The sequence below is a fragment of the Heterocephalus glaber genome, unplaced genomic scaffold (genome assembly GCF_053883595.1).
Source record: "Heterocephalus glaber isolate CG9 unplaced genomic scaffold, H.glaber_assembly_v1.0 deba00001733, whole genome shotgun sequence".
NCBI classification, from domain to species: domain Eukaryota; kingdom Metazoa; phylum Chordata; class Mammalia; order Rodentia; family Bathyergidae; genus Heterocephalus; species Heterocephalus glaber.
Window position 1 is genome coordinate 18424555 of NW_028258444.1, and position 13964 is coordinate 18438518.

Genomic DNA, 13964 nt, shown 5'->3' on the forward strand with positions numbered 1-13964 from the left:
TTCTGTTACCCTGGAAGTCCTGCTTGTCAAAATTTGCCACAATAAAAAAAAGAAAAAGATATAAAAAAAATAAAAATAAAGAAAGATAATAGATAAAATTATACTGAAAATTAAGTAGAATAATTTCTTTAACATGCTCCTGAATATATATTGTGTTTTAAAGTCATTTTGTTGTTTCAAAATTTTTATTAGTACATTTGCAGTACATAATGATTACATTCATTCTGGGAGTTAGTACATGTGCATAACACATCCTAATTCTTATTTCCCCTTCCCCTTTCCTCCCACCCCCTTCCTGTATCTAAGGCTCCCTTTTTTTTTTTTTTTTTTTTTTTTTTTTTCTTTTTTGGTACCGGGGATCACCAGAACCACTGAGCTACATCCCCGGCCTCTAAGGCTCCATTTTAAATGCTGGAACAGGGCCTGGGGATGTAGCTCAGTGGCGCCATGTCTGCCTGGCAAAGGCAATGTCCTGAGTTCAATCCCTAGTACCACAAAAAAATAAATAAATGCTGGGAACAAGGACATTGAGGGAGAAGTTAGCCATTTGCGTAATGCCGCATAGCAAGTCTGTAGAGCAAGGACTGAGCACAGTCTAATTTCAGAGCTTATAATTTCAAAGAAGTATAAATTATAGTTCCTACCCTCACTAAATATATAATCTAGTTGAGGGAAACATGAGCAACCCACATTAAAACAACAGTAAATTATGTAAGATGAGCATATGCAATTAAGTGCTAAATTGGATGCTATCAACTATGAATGTCAGGAATTCAGAGCGCCCATGGAGGCACAGACTGGGCAGGCAGGATTGCATGGAGAAATAAACTCTGAACCAGAGCCTTAAATAATCCCTGAGATGTGCATGAGGAAAAGACCATCACAGATAAGGGGGTGACAGAAGTACTAAATGCTGGAGTAAAAAGACCTTGTCCTAGAGGATAAAGCAGCCATTCTGACTGCAGCTGGACAGGGCTGACAGAAGGGCTGGACCAGCTATGAAAATCTTGACAGCAAAACAGAATTTAGGCTCGGAGCATTAGCAAAGAACATTAGCAAGGAGCAAGTCCCTGAATCATTAAAGCAGTATTATTAAAGGGATGTTTAAGGTTGAGTTTGGCAGGATACAGAGAATCAATCTTATTAAAATTGCAGTGCTCACTTCAGCAGCACATATACTAAAATTGCAAATAACGTAAACCATGAAAACACATATATAAAATTAAATTGTTATTAATCCTTAGTCTCAAATTCACTGCTTATTCTGTTTGATCTTTATTCTCTCTCTCTTTTCTTTCTGATGCTGAAGATCAAATCCAGGGGCTTCACATGCTAGGAAAGTGCTCTACCACAGAATTAAACTCCCAGCTCCTGTTTGGTCTTTGTAATTTATGACTTGTTTTTGTTTTTGAGCAGCTGAAGAGGGCACACTCTGATGAAGAGGTTCAGACTGGCTCCTATGATTTGCTTTTACGTGTATTTCACATTAAGGAGTAAACATTTTCAAATGTGTCAATTTCTCTGACCATTACTTTCATTCAGCCACGTCCTAACTACAGGTGAGGAGAGATGTTAGAGAAGCCTTCCTGGCAGAGATGACATTTTCCCAGAGTCCTAAATATTCAGCGAGTATTATCCAAGTATGAAGGGAGGGGCCATGGAGGGAGATATCAGTGAGGAGATGGAGAAAGGGGGAGGAAAGGGATAGCATAATGGACAGAAGAAAGCAAAATAATAACAACAATAATAATAATGAGTATAGTCTAGTTCTTGGGTCCTGTGATAAGGAAAATTAAATGTGGCATTAGTTTAGTCCAAAAGGTAACCGGTTGGTGGTAAGGATCCAAGATCCCAAATTGGAGGACTGATGACCTTTGTCATGTGGTATCAAAACATTTGGTTATAATGTCACCACTCACACCCAGGGAGTCAGACCAACTCCCGTGAGGTGGGAAGGAAAGGCCCCTGAAGAGGTGACACATGGGATGGGTACTAACACTAACTGGACTTCTCAGTGGAGGCAACCATGTTGGCAAAGGCACAGAGTTTGGTGGAAGGGAGGAAAATCCTGAGAGCCAGCCTGAGTTCCGGGATGATTAATCTGCTGATGAGTGCATGGGAAGCAGGAAAATGCAACAGGGAGAACTGTGGGTTTTTTTCTTTTTTCTTTATTTGTGACACAGTCTTGGTATGTGGCTAAGGCTGGTCTCAAACTCTCAATCCTTGTGCCTCAGCCTTCCCCTGTCCTATGCTGAGATTACAGGTGTGAGCCCCAGAGAGAGCTATGCTTAAGGAGAAGACCCAGTTAGAGACTGGCTACTTATTTTACAGAAATGTTGAAGAATGAATTTGGTGAACATTTTAAATTAACTTTCAAAATCCAATAGGTGTTATTTTTAACAGCTTTATTGAGATGAAATTCACTTGCCGTATAACTTGAGTTTTGGTTTGGTTCGGTTTGGTTTGGTTTGAGACAGGGTCTCATTGTGTAGCCCAGACGGGCCTCAAACTCACGGGGATCCTCCTGCCTCAGCCTCCCGAGTGCTGGGATTTCAGGCATGTGCCAACACACCCATAAGTTTCTTGTTGTTGTTGTTTGTTTGGTTTTGGTACTGGGAATTGAACCTCACACTTGCCAAGTAGGTGCTGTGCTGAGCTACATCCCTGACCCTTCAAGTTTTGAAATTGTACAATTCACTGGTTTTATTATATTCACAGAGTTGTGTAATACACCATCACCACAATCGATTTTAGAATATTTTCATCATTCCATTTCCATCCCTACCCCCTGCTCTTGGCAATCACTAATCTGCTTTTTTTTTTGGTACCGGGGATCGAACTCTGGTCCTTGCACTTGGAGTTACCTGTTCTGGACATTTCACATCAATGGAATCAGAAGTGTGTGTAGTCTTTTGTGACTGGCTTCTTTCATGAAGTCTAAATCTTACAACTCCATGTTTTTGTTATTAAATGACCAATGGCTTAACTATACTTTTTATTATTTTGTTTATCTTTTTGATATTGGGGATTAAATCTAGGAACACTACCACTGAGCTACAACCCCAGCTCTGTTTATTTTTTATTTTGAGACAGGGTCTTGCTAGGTTGTTCAAGGAGAACTTCAACTTTCAACCTTTCTGCCTCAGCCACCTTCAGTGCTAGGGTTACAGGCATGTGTTACTGCTCCTGGCTCACACCTTTCTCTTTTTTCTTGGAAGACAGGATCTCCCTACATTGTTCAGGCTACACTAGAAATGGCAATCTTCCTTCCTCAGCCTCCTGAGTAGCTACATAGTGGCCTGCTACATAGTGGCCTGCACCACTATGCTTAAATAAACTACAAGTTTTTATTTATTTTGTTTGTTTGTTTGTTTGTTTTGGTTTTTTGGTACCAGGGATCAAACTGGGGTCCTTGTGCTTGCAAGGCAAGCAATGGAACCACTGAGCTAAATCCCCAGCCCAACATGTTTTTAAATGTATTATGATGAAATAAATATTTGGAGAGCAGCCAGGAGGTCAGAATGATAGTGTAAGGATAAAGACTTGGAATCGGGAACAAGGATGCAGTTCTGGGGATCAAACCCAAGGGAACCCCATTGAGGCTGGAGATTAGGGCATAGCCAGGCATCTGGCCAAGTGGGCATGACCTACCAATCACAGAGATCCAGGACACATGCACAGAACCAAGCCCTGCACCTGGGGCCAATCAGAGAATGCTATCTTCAGTTCTTCTGGTGTAAAATCAAACAGGTTTTGTTTTTGTTTTTGTTTTTGTTTTTGTTTTGGTACCGGGATTGAACTCAAGTCCTTGCACTTACAAAGCAGGCAGTGGAACCACTGAGCTAAATTCCCAGCCCTCAGGCAGGCTTTTTGATAGGATGGCCTAGTCAGCCTGAGGAGTGGGAGGTACCAGATACTGGCTGTTCGGCTCATAACCACTGTCCTCTCTGTCACTCTGCAGAGCAAACTTCTTTTCCTACCTTTAAGAAATGTAAAACTGGGCCGGGGATTTAGCTCAGTGGCGCTGCACCTGCCTCCCAAGCTCAAGGTCCTGAGTTCGATCCCCGGTACCTAAATAAATAAATGTAAAACCTCACTACCTTTTTTTGTGTTTCTTACTCAATTCTTTGTTCAGGACAAGAACCTGGAAAAAAATCTTTGGAAAGAACATACAGCACCCCAGAGCTCCAGTAACGCCACCACTAAGCTACACCCCAGCCTTTTAAATTTTTATTTTGAGGCCAGGTCCCACTAAGTTATCCAGGCTAGCCTTGAACTTGTGATCCTCTTGGCTCAGTCTGTTGAGTTGCTGAGTCTACAGGCATAAACCACCATGCCTTAGCTTGAGTTCTGATCTTGATTCTTTTAACTACATGTGTGATTTTAGACAAGTTATCAATCTCTGGGCCACCACTGATTTCCATCTCTGTAAAATAAGGATGAGAACAGTGAGTTTCAGCTTTTAATGTACAGGAGCGTGGAGCTTGCTGAAAAATACACTGTCAATCGTCCAGACTCAGAAACTGCAAATGTAAAAAGGACTTTGAGGTCTCAGGAAGGGCAATTCAGGGAATACAGATCCAGAGAGCTCCAAATCAGTGTTTTGAAGAAGGCAGGGTAGGTAGGAGCTTATGTGAGCAAACAATGTAGTTTTATTACAAAGCAGTAAAAAGTATTTTGTGGGGAAACTGAATGGAATTGAGGAGACAGGCTGTGTGACAGGAACTATGTGACTGATTAAGCTAAAGAAAAGAATGTACTTACTCAGTTAAAATGTCCAGAAACCAGGAGTCTGATAAAGATGTGTAACTTGAGTCTCCCGGGCACAATGGCATTACCTGTTTCAAATGCCCGCAGTCAAAGGAAAAAGTACCAAAGGTCACTTCATAGATGGCAGTTTGAATCATGAAGTCCTGCTTCCCTAATGGCCTCCCTACTCCATTTTTAGAAATTCTTTCAAGGTTGTTTACATCATGATTTTACCTTTTATTTTCACAATACAACCCTGGTTCCTCAGCCCAGAGATATTTTTCCAGCTCAGAGATGAGTTTGTTGTTTACCAAAGGTTAGGAATTTCAGGGCTTAGATATTCTTTGAGTTTCCTTCTAGGTTTGGCTTCCTGTGATGTAAATTTATTTGCCAATGGATTTTGCTGTTTGTTTTTTTTAAAGTCCCTCTGTCTATGATAATTGTATCAAGTTGAAAGATAGTGTTTATTTGTTTGTTTTGTTTTGTTGTTTTTATTAGTACTGAGGATTGAACCTCGGCCCTTTGTACTCAGTTACATCCATAGCCCTTGCTAAGTCACTAAATTGGCCAAGTTGGACTTAAATTTATAATTCTCCTACCTTGTCTTCCCAGAATGCTGGGATTACAGGCGTATGGAAGGACTTTCTGGTGATGTTCTAGATACAGCAATTGCTGGAGGTGATCGACCTGGGCCTGACTTGAACTTATTGTGAATCAAAGTAATAATGAAGAACACTTTATCTTCAGGGGAGGAAAAATAATACCAAGGAAAATAAAGAAAAAGCTATGTAGGGTTGGGGATTTAGCTCAGTGGTGCTGCACCTCCCTCGCCAGAACAAGGTCCTGAGTTTGATCCCTGGCACCAAAAAAAAAAAAAGGAGAAAGAAAAAGCTATGTGTATATATGTGGTGTATGCTAAACATTGAAATCTGTGTGAGAGAGAAAATACTTGACATTTTTTAGCCTCCTTCTCCATGGACAGCTGGTCAGATTCTTAACTTGTGAGTCTGAAGCTGCTTGGATAGAAGTGGTTGCATCTTATATAGCAGAAAACACTTTCTGAAAGCTTTGAACAAGATAGGAAGAGGCGAAGAACATCTTTAGGAGAGTCCTGAGTGCCTTATATTCTGTTTACATGGAAAATGCAGACAATTTGACTCTTCTCCTTGAGTACTAACAATCCGTTGTTCCTATACCCTTTCTTTTTTAAATCTCTTTAGCTGTGTGACATCTTTTTAAAACAGGGAAGGGGAAGCAAAAACCTCTACTTCAGAAAAAAACAAAGAAAGCAAGCTCACATGTGTAAATTAATTGTTATCAAATTATATAGTGTCCAAATTAGTAGGGAGAATTGGTTGCTTCTTTTACTTACAGAATTGATCTTTAGGGCATGTTTTTGTGACCATATACACCTCCTCAAAGCCTCTCATTAGTTCCTTTTCACTAGGTGTAATTTTAATCTTTAAATTACAAGGCACTTTTCCTCTGAGTATATCTAATGGACTTCATGGTCCTATTTCTCATCATTCCATTTCTCTCACCATGTACAATTTTCTGCTCCTCAACATACTGTATTTGGTTGATACTAACACAAAATTTTAAAACATTTTAATGCCACTAAAATCAGGAAGCATCTTATAACCAATGATGTCTAAAATTTAATGAAATATGGTTTGGTTTTTTGGGGTACTGGGGATCGAACTCAGGACCTTGTGCTTTTGAGGCAGGTGGCAGAACCACTGAGCTAAATCCCTGGCCCCGATAAGGTTTTTTTGAGTGAGCAGTTTATCGCCTACAAGTTATGAATGACATTCTTTCTTTCAATTCATTGTCTCCAATTTATAATCCTTATAAAAAGTCCTGGGGCTGAGGATGTAGCTCAGTGATAGAGCAAGCCTTCAGTTCAATCACAGCAGCAAGAAAAAAAAGTCTGGTGTTATTTTTGTGAAACTATTTGATAATATAATTCTATTTTTTTTTTCCAGTACTGGGGATCAAACTCAGGACCTTGGACCTGTGAGGCAGGTGTGTGGCACCACTGAGCTAAATCCTGGCTCTAATTCTAATTTTTTTTTTTTTTTTTTTTTTGGTACCAGGGATTGAACTTGGGTCCTTGTGCTTGCAAGGCAGTCGGCGAAACCACTGAGCTAAATCCCTGGCCCTCTAATTCTAACATTTTTGATCATGTGGTTATAAGAAGTAGCATATAAATCTACTTTAATGACATTCCATTATTTTAATGTATCATACTTTTATTAACTAACCTATATTGATATTATAAGTAATGCTCTTATGGCCATACTTTTTGTACTTACCTAATTATTTCCCTAGTATACATTTCCAAGGTGGTAATGATACATTTCTATTGGTACTGTGCAGCAGGACTTCCTGACTGTTATTTCATGTGTTATCTGCTACTTTTTTCAGTACCAGGGATTAAATCCAGGCTATGCTGAGCTGCATCTCCACCCCACCCCCTTTGGTGGCTTTATTTTGAGACAGGGTCTCCCTAAATTCCCCAAGCTGGCCTCAAACTAGTGAATCCACTGCCTCAGTCCCCTGTGCCAGTTAGCCTGATGCACCACCATGGATGCTAATCCTTTATTTCAGATCTAAGGATATTTTTCTTTCATTTTGATTATGATAAAATATATATAACGTAAAGTTTATGTTAATAACTTTGAGTGTGCCCTTCAGTGGCACTGACTGCATTCACATTCTTGTGCACCATCACCACCATCATCCAGAAGGCTGATCTTTTTAAGGCTGTAAATAAATTGCCCTATAGAAAAAATATTTGCTGTTTCTCCCAGCAACTTACCTATTTTTCTATTAAACACATTTATTGAATAGTTTCACGTGTCAAGCAATCTACTAAGTACCTATAAATATTATATCAGTTAAGATGGTTTTGTTGCAAATAACAGAAAACTCAATACAAACTGACAAGTAGTAGTTTTCTTTTCAAGTATGGCTGGATTCATGAGCTCTGTTTCTATCACCAGGACTCTGTTTCTCCCTATGTTAGCTGTGTTCTCCTCCATGTTTTGGCTTTTTTCTCCAACATACTTCTCCCTTGTGGTATCAAAAGGACCACAACAGCCCTTTACAAAAGAGAGAGAGAGAGAGAGAGAGAGAGAGAGAAGGAGAAAATATGACTCCTCTTTCAGCAAAGACAAAAGTCCTGAAACTTAATGATTAGTAAAACTTAGAGCACATACTTTACCTCAAACCAATAGTGAGGCCACAGGATTGGGATCAACTGGCTGATTTAGGCCTTGTCTTTGTCTTCAGAGCAGAAAATTCTCAAAGAAAACCAGACCTATTATGGAAAGTACAGGAAGAGACATTGGAGTGGCAAAAAACAACATCCCGTGAAACTCAGTACAAATAGAGTGAGAGTATAATATATATAAGAAACTATATCATATATCACATAAAAATTCAGTTAAAGAGGAAAGGGAGTAACGTTCTGCCCAATAGATTGTTGTTGTTGTTTTTCCGGTACTGGGGATTGAACTCAGGACCTTGAGCTTGCAAGCAGGCACTGTGCCACTAAGCTAAATCCCTGGCCCCCAATAGATTAAGAAAAAAAAATAGCATACTTAAAACCATAGTCTGTGCTAGGTACAGTTTTACATGAATATATAAAAAAGTACAGCATTGATCTTCAGAAAACTTATGCTGTCATGGGGAAAACTGAGATCTAAACACATCTAATAGGCTAAGCATCAAGAGAGGCATGGTACTATAGAATCCCAGACAAAGGTACCCCCAGCCTGGGCTGAGAACTCAGGAAAGATTTCCTAGAATAGAAGACATCTGATTTGAATCTTGTTACATGACATGAAGACAGGCAGAAAGAGACTTTAGAGGAAAAACTGCATGAAATGAACGGAATTATAAATAGCCCAATGTCCAAACACTAACATCTGCTGAGGGCTGCTAGTAGTATAGGCCAGATATTTCTCAGCGCCTTTTCTGTAGTATTTCATATAATTCATTTGTTCAGAGAATAGCAAATAACCTACTATCTTGGAAGGGATATTCATGAAAAGAAAAGTAAAACAAAATCCAAGAAGCAACCAAAGAAAACTTTTGGATCAGACAGAAGAAAGCAGACTGGGACCAGAATACAAAAGGGTTTTAAAGCCAGGGTTTTAGCTCAGTGGTGCTGCTCCCTGCCTCGAAAGCACAACGTCCCAAGTTTGATCCCCGGTACCAAAAAGAAAAAGAAAGAAAGAAGAGTTTTAAACACCTACCTATACTATATCTAACTCAATAGGTACAGTATTAGGAGCTAAAGAAAAATCTTTCAGGGCTGGGAATTTAGCTCAGTGGTTCCGCTGCCTGCCTTGCAAGCACAAGGTCCTGAATTTGATCTCTAGTATCAAAAAAAAAAAAAAAGGAAAGAAAGAAAGAAAGAAAAATCTTTAAGCCACAATGGTGTGTTGTGTTCAAGACATTCCATAAACATTTTTGGATATGATACCAGCAAGACCACATGGAGTGGAGAGAATCATATTTATTATATATTTGGAATTTTTTGTTTGTTTTTTGGGACATTGTATCAATGTGTATTTCAGGCTGCCTGGAACTCAATCCTCCCACCTCAGCCTCCAGAGTGCTGGGATCACAAGTGTGCACACCACACTTGTCTGGGTTTTCTTTTGTGGTGTTAGGGATCGAACCCAGGTCCTTGTACATGTTAGGCATGCAAGCACTTTACCACTGAGCTATATCCCCAGCTCTGAGAATTATAGCTGGGACACCAGTGAAGAGGATCATGAGATCTATCCGTCAGAAGCCGAAAGAATCTCCTGCTGTCCTGATTCTCCAAAACCTCCATCATTGCATTTTGGAAGCTTTGGTCCCTCATAAACTTTCTTCTATTTTTCATCTCTGTACAGAATGCACCCTCCTCACTTCTTTAAGTCTCCCTGAGCAGAAGACATTTGATCACACCGCTGGACTCAGCTTGCCTAGATGTGTGGAAGCCACTCCTTGCTAACCCCATGCAAACCCAACCAAGAGCCTGGAAATCATTTCAACTTTTCATTTTCAATAACTACATTTAATCAGTCACTGAGTGTTATTAATTCTGTCTTTATTCTTTCCCACAACAATCTTTTTGTTTGTGGGGCAGAGGGGGCTGTGCTGGGGATCAAACCCAGGGCCTTGCCCATGCTAAGCAAGTGCTCTACCACTGTATTCCCAGCGTAACTCCTTTAATTTAGGATTTCATTATCTTTTGCCTAAAATGTTAAATTTTTATCTGAAAACTTTGAAGTATACATGAAGAATAACGAGCCCCACATAGCCATCATCTGGATTTGATCATTAATTTTTTTGCCATGGTTACTTTGTCTATTTTTTGTAAAGGTTTAAAAGCAAACCAGACATCATAATATCCTACCCATCAACACTTCAATATGCTGTTTTATTATGCTATGACAATAACATTATGGTACCTAACAAAATTAACACTGATTCATCAGGCGAAAGGACCTGAGCTCGATCCCCGGTACAAAAAAAAAAAATTCTATTAATACTAATTCATTAATATCATCTAATTCTGTCTCCTAAAGATTCTCTTTACACTTGGTCTGTTTTAATCAGGGTCCAAACAAGACCCACACATTGTACCTAGTTGTATACTTCCTCACAGGTAGTTGAAGTCTCTTAGAAACTAAACAATTCCCTCCCTTTTATCCTTCTCATTGACTTGAAGTGATTAGGTCAGCTGTCTTGTCTCAGCTGTATAGTTCTATGGTGTTGTCAGCAATCCTCTATTCCTCTCCATGTGGAAATCTGAGGTAGTAGGATCGCTTAAAGCCTGCCTAAGTAACATAGCAAGACCCCATGTCAAAAAAGAAAAAATATATATATATTCAGTGGTTTCTTAGCTTCCCTGCCTGGAGTATTGCTCCTTCCCATCTACCCTCTAAACCATCTTCCATACCACCATCAGAGCCATCATTCTAAAAGGTACTTTGGATCTTTCTTTCTTTTCTTTTCTTTCTTTCTCTTTCTTTCTCTTTCTTTTTCTTTCTTTCTTTCTTTCTTTCTTTCTTTCAGCCAGGGTCTCACTATGTAGCCCAGGCTAGCCTTGAACTCTCAGCAATCCTTCTGCCTCAGCCTCCTGAGTGCTGGGATTACAGGTGTGCACCACCACACCAGGCACTTCCCTTATTAAAACTCTTCAATTATTCCTATGAGCTACCAAGATAAGGTCCAAATTTCTTCCTCTTCATGTAATGTTTCCTCTGACTTCTACCTGAAAGTTCAATCCATCTTTGGTGATTGCTTCTTTTTTTCTTTTTCTTTTTTTGGTACCAGGGATTGAACTCAGGTCTTTGTGCTTGCACAGCAGGCAGCAAAACCACTGAGCTAAATCCCTGGACCTGGTGATTGCTTCTTATACTATGCAGGCCAAACCCTACCCGATCCCACTTCTCCATCTGACTGCTGTGTAGCAAATGCACAATAAATAAATGGGTTTACATGATAACCTCATAAGCACTAAATTTGTCCCAAATGGAACTTTCAGTCACTCTTGCTCACAGCTCTTGAACAGCTGCTACAGGGGACAGCCAAGGCTGGGGCAGAGGCAGGGCCACTCCTATTTACAGCAAGGCCCAAAACTCCAGCCTGTGTCCCTCTGAAAGTCCTGTGGCATTTGGTGACTCAGATTCTGTTACAAGACCACTGAGTGCTCAGTAAAGAGAAGCATTTCTGAAAATACAGTCCTGGGGTGAAGGGAATTCCTTCCTCAGCAAAGAGTTGCTTTCCCACCAATATAGTATATCATCAAGGAGAGAATACCTGGAAAAAAGCAGGCTATTGCCAAAGCCAATTAGCAAACTGTCGTTCATTATCAACCATTTAAAATCTATTAACTGGGCCGGGGATTTAGCTCAGTGGTTCTGCCACCTGCCGCACAAGAGCAAGATCCCAAGTTCAATCCCCAGTACCAAAAACATAAAATAGTAACACTTGATCTTAGCCAAAAGGCCGAGAAGTGATGATAAAATAATAAAATAAAATCTATTAACTAATATCATGATGGTGTGCACGTCACTTCCCTCTTTTGGTCTGTGTTTTTTTTTTTTTTTTTTTTGGTGCCGGGGATCGAACTCAGATCCTTTCACTTGCGCAGCAGGTGGCGAAACCACTGAGCTAAATCCCTGGCCCTGGTCTGTGTTTTTTGCTTAATTTTTTTTAGGTCTGTGTTTTTTAATCTCTCAAACAAAACTATTAGACTGGATGATCTCTAAGATCACTTTCAGCTCTATTATTTTATTTTTCTATTATTTTGTTATCTAAGCCTTACATAATACTAATGTAACATGTTTGATACAGTAAAGGATCAAAATTTATTAATAATGTTTTACAGATATGGAAACAGGGCAGCCTGAAAAAAATTGCTTCAGACACATGAATTCTCAAGCTTTATTTAATCAAGCAATCAATATTTTCCAGTTCCTGGGAGGGTCTGAAGTATCTTTTTCTTTAGAAATCTGGTTGGTCTTCCTACCCCTCTGCACCTGAGGCCTATAGAAAAAACAAAGGGCAGAGTATTATTATTAAAAATATTAAAGCACTACTTACTCCATTTCCACAGCCCACCTAGGCTGAAAGTAAGAAAATTCAGTGGCACTAGACTGCCAGGGGCATGTACGAGGCTAAAGGAGAAGGAAAACAGACTGGAGGCTGCTGAGGATGCATTTCTGTGATCTGCAAACTGAGATGGGGGGCACTGTCCCTAGGGCATCATGACAAGGTCAACCTCATTTCTTCTCTCTGTTCTTGGCAACAGCCAGTCTAGCCAGAAAGAGCAATCTGTCAAATCTAATTAGAGTAGAAGAAAGTGAACAATGGGCGCCCAGCTCTGAAATGACAGCCCAGTTTAATGAGGTGGAGGAGCGTGGGAGACATGTGTGCTTTGTGTGCTTGAAAATGGTTCCTTCAAACGGATCCTTCCTGAACTCAGACTGTAAAACATCTCTAACTGGATTCCTGTTTACTCCATCGGGACTCTCCAGGTCCCTGAACCTTTTAACTCATATACGTCCAGCAAAAGCAGAGGAGAACCTGGCTCTGTTTCAAAGGTGAGAATGTAATGGAAAATAGTTATATCATCTGTGGCTTTAGACATGGTATAATGTGCATGCAATTGATATTTATGAATTTGTCCATTTTTTGAATTTAATTATATCTATGGCATTAGTATTTCTTATTATTTTTGCAATTCTTTTTCTTATAACAGTTAAAATTGGATTCTTAAAATTTCATAACAGCCTAAAATTTTGTTTAAGATGACAAGCATATTTTAAGATACAAAAAAAATTGAATTATGTTTTTGGCTTGTACTTTAAATGACCTCTCTGATTTGGATATTGTAGTTCTTGCATCAAAATTGGGTTTCATAAGGAAAAGAAATATTTTATAAATTCAATTAAATAAGTATATTCTTTAAAATAAATACACAAACACAGGCACCTAAGCCTAAAAAACATGCCTCTGCATAATGTAAAGTCTCAAATATGAGAGTTCTATTTATTAGCAGCAAATATTATACTGAAGGTTAATGGTTTAAGAATTTATCTCTGCCTCAATGTGGGACAGTCAGACATCTTAAAGATGAGAGAAAAATAATGCTGTGAAGTGGGAGGGAGAGAATGGGAAGAGATAAAAATAAGCACAATTTGTAATTTATAAGCATCAGTCTGCCTGGGTTTGATGTTATTTTTTATTCGTTTTCTCACTGAATCCTCCCAGGATTCTGTAAAATGTTACTATTCTCTCCATTTTGTTGAAACAGACGTTGGGCCAATGTTACAAAGAAATGCACAGTCAGGCCTTGAACTCAAGTCCTCTAGTTCCAATCTTGGGACCATATTTGTGGTAGTGATGAGATATTAAATTTTTAAAAATCATGAAATTCATAATAATGTCAATACAAGAACTCTTCTAAAAAAAAAAAATACAAGAACTCTTCTAATCAATGATTAATCTAACTAGTAGGTCTTTTTTTTTTTTTGGTACCGTGGATCACACTTGGGACTTGAGCTTTCGAGGCAGGCGATGGAACCATTGAGCTAAATCCCTGGCCCCACCAATAGGTCTCTTACGGACATCAATGGGGCAATGTTTTTATTTTATTTATTTATTTATTTATTTATTTTGGTACCAGGGATCAAACTCGGGAACTT

The 13964-nt window shown here is 39.2% G+C and overlaps 1 protein-coding gene across 23 annotated transcripts in view; it reads right to left on the reverse strand.

The window, feature by feature from the left end:
• Positions 1–404: 404 nt before the first annotated feature.
• Positions 405–13964, reverse strand: part of LOC147821516 (uncharacterized) — a 59413-nt gene continuing 45853 nt past the window's right edge. For 22 of the 23 annotated variants that reach the window (XR_015446915.1, XR_015446914.1, XR_015446913.1 and 19 more), the window contains one exon: positions 12188–12303. The gene's annotated coding sequence lies outside the window, so the exon portion shown is untranslated. Of the gene's footprint in view, positions 7854–7975; positions 8072–12187; positions 12304–13964 lie in introns of those variants that run through there. The other variant, XR_015446922.1, reaches the window with a different exon arrangement.